Source organism: Nicotiana sylvestris, chromosome 5 (assembly GCF_000393655.2).
Source record: "Nicotiana sylvestris chromosome 5, ASM39365v2, whole genome shotgun sequence".
Lineage (NCBI taxonomy): Eukaryota > Viridiplantae > Streptophyta > Magnoliopsida > Solanales > Solanaceae > Nicotiana > Nicotiana sylvestris.
Genome location: NC_091061.1, coordinates 55503265 through 55509222, shown reverse-complemented (window position 1 = coordinate 55509222; position 5958 = coordinate 55503265).

Sequence of the window (5958 nt, the reverse complement as noted above, 5' to 3'; positions counted from 1 at the left end):
TGGATTGGTGGTCGTTGACGGAGAGGGAGCTGGGTGGTTTCACTGGTTTTTCGTAGGGTTTGCTTCTTCTTCTTATGAAGAAGAAGAAGAAAGGTGAACAGTAGTCCCCCTTCAAAAAAATTTCCAAAGTCTTCCTTTCCCAAATGTTTCATCCGTGTATTTAGCATGGATTTTGCCCAGAAAAATGAGCCCACGCGTGGTGGGGTTCAAGGCATATGTCCCCCACGCGTGGTGGGGTTCCCCACGTGTCCTGGACACGGTTTATTATGGGCTAGGTCCGAAAATTAGGCCTAAAACCGGGTAGTTTGAACCCGAATATTATTCTTTTGCCCGGACCCGAGAAATAGGAACACGTTGCTTAACTAGTCCTATGTAAGCAAAATAACTACCAAAAATAAGACTAGTATTTAAACAAAACTATATCTTTTTTTTAAAATATTTTTTCAAGATTTAAAATAGCTACAAAATATTAATGAAACTATTTTTTTTGTAATTTTCGTTTTAAATATTAAGATAAAATATGAGGTAATATTTTTGTATTTTTCAAAGTTAAAATGACTATAAAACCTTAATAGAACTATATTTTATTTATTTTTTTGTAATTTTCGAAATTATATAAAGTACAAAAATAAAGTGCAATTTTTGTATTTTTCAAGTTTATGAGAGATACATAAACTAAAATTTATATATATTTTTTTTTTGAAATTTTTTCTTTTTGCAACGAAATAAAGTAAAAATAGTTAAAATAGCTATTCTAGACCCAATTTCACATATTCACGCTAAAAATGTGAAAATTCTCGGGGAGGGTCAAAAATCACGTGCTTACAGCTGCCCCTCTTTGACTGGAAACACGAAGAGTTTTCCGACAAAGAACGACTAGACGTGTTTTTGACCCGACCATTACTTGGACGGACTACACTTAAGGAAAGGGAGGGAATGTGACCGAGCCCTGGTATCTGAGCTGCCTACATATCCTTGGTTATACAGGAATCAGGCCACGTGTAGTTCGGGAATGAGAGAGATAGTGAAGTGTACCGAGGTGGAGAGCCGATCGAGGTGCCGTTCCGTTGAGGTTCCGGTCCGCGGTCCTGTCATTACAACAAAAATGAAAACTGAAAAAGACTAACTAAGCCTATCAGCTACTAGTTACAAGGATTCCTATCTCTTAAGTCTTCTGAAACTTGGTCTTGAGTCTTGAATGGTGCTTCATACAGACTTTGGATCTGAACCTTGATACTTGCTAGTTGTAGGTGCTAGTTCTTGAGCAGACCACATTTGTTCTCTACTTCTGTATTTTCCTCCTTTTTTTGTTTTCTCCTTCCTTGTTCTTTTTTTTTTTCTTTTATGTTGTGTCCAGCTTTTGTCGACCATCCCAGACTGTTGACTTGCATTCTTGGGGCGAGCTTCTTGTTGCTTCTATCTTGGATTGAGTGCTGGGGATTTTTGTTGTAACCTTCTGCTTTCCAGTGGGTCACTGCTTGATCTTGAAAAATGTTTCCCCGTTCTACAGGCGGACTCCTGACTTCTTCTATCTTCGACACGCAACAACCTCCGTTCTACAGGCGGGTCCCTGACAATCAAAACAAACAAAACAAACAAAATTTCCTAACCCAGTTTGTACTGGGAAGATTTGTGAGTCGTTAGCAAAATTGTAACTCACTTACACTACTGATGCAATGATGAGAGTAAACTAAAGACTAGGCTAGGATGTGCATCTCCTATGAGTAAAACCAAAACTCTTGCTAGCAAATGTGTCTGCTAAAATAAAAACCTCAATGACTCAAACTAGAAAGTGTGTCTTCTATGGTTGAATCGGAATGAGCTAAACTAGGAAGTGCGTCTCCTAAGGGTGAAAACTTCAGTGACTAGAACTAGGAAGTGCGTCTCCTATGAATAAAATCTCGATTAGGAAGTGCGTCTCCTACGGGTAAACTTCAAAAAACTGGACTAGGAATTGTGTCTCCTATGGTCGAACTTAAAATGAATCAAACTAGGAAGTGCATCTCCTAGGGGTGAAATCTCAATTCCGGAAGTGCGTCTCCTGAAATAAAATATAATCTAAAAAGCCAAACTCGGGAGTGCGTCCCCTAAAGCAAAAGTATAACCTGAGTGAACCAGACTAGGAAGTGTGTCTCCTAAAATAAAATAGTCTTAGGAAGTGCGTCTCTTATGGGTGAAACCTTAATGATTGTGAACTAGGAAGTGCGTCTCCTATGAATGAAAATATTTTAGGAAGTGCGTCTCCTATGGGGTAAAAGTAGACTTAGGAAGTGTGTCTCCTATGGGCAAAACTAAATTTTGAGGAAGTGCGTCTCCTGTGGGTACAATAAACTTAGGAAATGCGTCTCCTATGGGTACAATAAACTTAGGAAGTGCGTCTCCTACTGGTAAAAACTTGCTTAGGAAGTGCGTCTCCTATTGGGTGCAATAAACTTAGGAAGTGCGTCTCCTACTGGTGAAACTAAACTTAGGAAGTGCGTCTCCTATCGGTAGAACTGAACTTAGGAAGTGCGTCTCCTATGATAAACTGAACTTAGGAAGTGCGTCTCCTATGGTAAAACTGAATTTTAGGAAGTGCGTCTCCTATTGGTGAACTATTCTTAGGAAGTGCGTCTCCTACTGGTAAAAACTTGCTTAGGAAGTGCGTCTCCTATTGGGTGCAATAAACTTAGGAAGTGCGTCTCCTATTGGGTAGAACTGAACTTAGGAAGTGCGTCTCCTATCGGTGAAACTGAACTTAGGAAGTGCGTCTCCTATCGGTGAAACCGAACTTAGGAAGTGCGTCTCCTATGGTAAAACTGAACTTAGGAAGTGCGTCTCCTATCGGTGAAATATTTTAGGAAGTGCGTCTCCTATTGGTGAAACTGAACTTAGGAAGTGCGTCTCCTATGGTAAAACTGAACTTAGGAAGTGCGTCTCCTATGGTAAAACGTATCTTAGGAAGTGCGTCTCCTACTGGTAAAACTTGCTTAGGAAGCGCGTCTCCTACTGGTGAAATTAACTTAGGAAGTGCGTCTCCTACTGGTGAAATTGACTTAGGAAGTGCGTCTCCTACTGGTGAAACTAACTTAGGAAGTGCGTCTCCTCTTGGTGAATCTTATCTTAGGATGTGCGTCTCCTCTTGGTGAATCTTATCTTAGGAAGTGTGTCTCCTATTGTAAAAACTGAACTTAGGAAGTGCGTCTCCTATGGGTAGAACTGAACTTAGGAAGTGCGTCTCCTATGGTAAAAATGAACTTAGGAAGTGCGTCTCCTATGGTAAAACTGAATTTTAGGAAGTGCGTCTCCTATTGGTACAACTATTCTTAGGAAGTGCGTCTCCTATTGGTGAAACTTATCTTAGGAAGTGCGTCTCCTATTGGTAGAACTGAAACAAACTTAGGAGGAAATGCATCTCCTATGGGTGAAACTAAAACCAACTTAGGAGGAAATGCATCTCCTATGGGTGAAACTAAAACCAACTTAGGAGGAAATGCATCTCCTATGGGTGAAACTAAAACCAACTTAGGAGGAAATGCATCTCCTATGGGTGAAACTAAAACAAACTTAGGAGGAAATGCATCTCCTATGGATGAAACTAAAACAAACTTAGGAGGAAATGCATCTCCTATGGATGAAACTAAAACAAACTTAGGAGGAAATGCATCTCCTATGGGTGAAACTAAAACAAACTTAGGAGGAAATGCATCTCCTATGGATGAAACTAAAACAAACTTAGGAGGAAATGCATCTCATATGGGTAAAGACTTGGAATGTATTCCCTTATTATACAGGTGGGCGCCTAATGGTAAAGACACAAAATGTATTCCCTTGTTATACAGGTGGGCGCCTAAAATATGAAATGCACAGACAAAAGTATTCCTCTCGTTATTCAGGTGGGCGCCTGTCAAGAAATTTAAAGACTGAAATGTATTCCTCTCGTTATACAGGTGGGCGCCTGGTCAAACTAAAACATAAAAGTATTCCTCTCATTATTCAGGTGGGCGCCTGGTAAGAAATTTAAAGACTGAAAGTATTCCTCTCGTTATACAGGTGGGCGCCTGGCAAGAAATTTAAAGACTGAAAGTATTCCTCTCGTCATACAGGTGGGCGCCTGGCATGGACAACAACTTTAAAAATAGAATCCTATTCGAGGGCGGATGAACCCAAAATATCCTATTCGAGGGCGGATGAACCCAAAATATCCTATTCGAGGGCGGATGAACCCAAAATATCCTATTCGAGGGCGGATGAACCCAAAATATCCTATTCGAGGGCGGATGAACCCAAAATATCATATTCGAGGGCGGATGAACCCAAAATATCCTGTTCGAGGGCGGACGAACCCAAAATATCCTGTTCGAGGGCGGACGAACCCAAAATATCCTGTTCGAGGGCGGACGAACCCAAAATATCCTGTTCGAGGGCGGACGAACCCAAAATATCCTATTCGAGGGCGGATGAACCCAAAATATCCTTAAGGCTTGAAAATGTCTTACCTCAACACTTGCTGGGGATTATTTACTTACCTGCTGGGGGATAAAATGTTATCAGCTGGGGGTACCTGACTTCCAGAAAATTTTTCTAAATGGAAGGAAAATTTTCTGCCCCAGTTTGATAATATCCCTTGTGGCATGCAGTTCTGGCATCAATGCCATTTCCGTTACCTGCTTCAAATCAAACAAAATTTTGTTAGTTTAAAACGCGGTGGTTGGTTGTGATACTCCTACTGGGATGGCTTTCCCTTTCTCTCTTCCTTGCTCTGTGCTCCACAACTTGTTGGGGATGATATTATGTGCTGGGGATAATCCCTTCCTGCTGGGGATATCCCTCTTCTTTCGTGGCATAGCTCGGAAACTGGCATTTCCCCGACCTTTTAGTCTAGCATGAATTTCCCCAAATCATGCACACTGCTTTCCTTGCTTTGTTCATGGGCCTTGGCCTTGAGGTTTATAACTTTTGGTAAAGGCGATGGTATCCCTCTTGACACTTGTCAATCTTTTTGTCAACTCCCTTTTGGGGATATCTTTTTGACACTGGCCTCGCGCTTGTTCCTTGACGACTATACCATTTGGGTGCACTAGTCAGATCTCATCTGGCATAATTGGAAAGCTGATGGCATATTTTGAAGTCAATTCACACTTGTTCTGACCAGACAGACTCTATTGGGGATTTTTCTATGAAAGGAAAAAGATAAAAAAAGGAACAGAATAAAAAGACCAAGGGAAAGACGACTCTTTAACAAAAGAAACTATAAATAAAACCTATCAAATGCAGATACCGACTCTAATGGCCATGACATGCGCATGTGGCCTATCCTTTACCGTCAATCATCTTTCAAGATCTTCAATTGGCGATTCCCCATCGGATTCTTAATCTTATTCGACTTGTAGTGCCCGAAGGGTTTTCGCTATCAAGTCTCTCTCATTTTTTGTTCCTCTCTCAGCTTTCATCGCCTTATGGTGCCTGTGAAGGTTTTCACCAATAAGACTCTCTCGTTTTATATCTCTCTCCAGCTGGGGATTTTGGAGTGTTTCTGGTATGACTCTTTCTGTTGGAGATTAGAGTCCTTTCTGTTGTGGAACAGAATGTTATGTTCGCCGGTAAGACTCTTCATTTGTCTGACTTGGCATCTTTTGAAGACTGATCAGAAGGTCTTTCTTTGGACCGTAATGTGGGTTTTGGATAGGGCTAGAAAGAAAGGGTATTAAAGGCTCAAAAGTGCATCGATTCTGGGTTATTAATTACAACTTTCGGAACCAGATTTATTTACAACGAACGCAACCTCTGCCCCAGTTTCTTGCTTGGGGATATCTTAATTGAATTTTTTATTTTATTTTTCAAAACTATGACTGAGCCGTGAAGCGCCTACGTATCCTCTTTGAGGAATCAGGTCAAACGTAGTTCCCAATTCCTCTTTTCATTCCGACTTTCTTTTGTTTTTTTCTTTGTTATCAATTTCTTTTCTTTTCTTTTCTT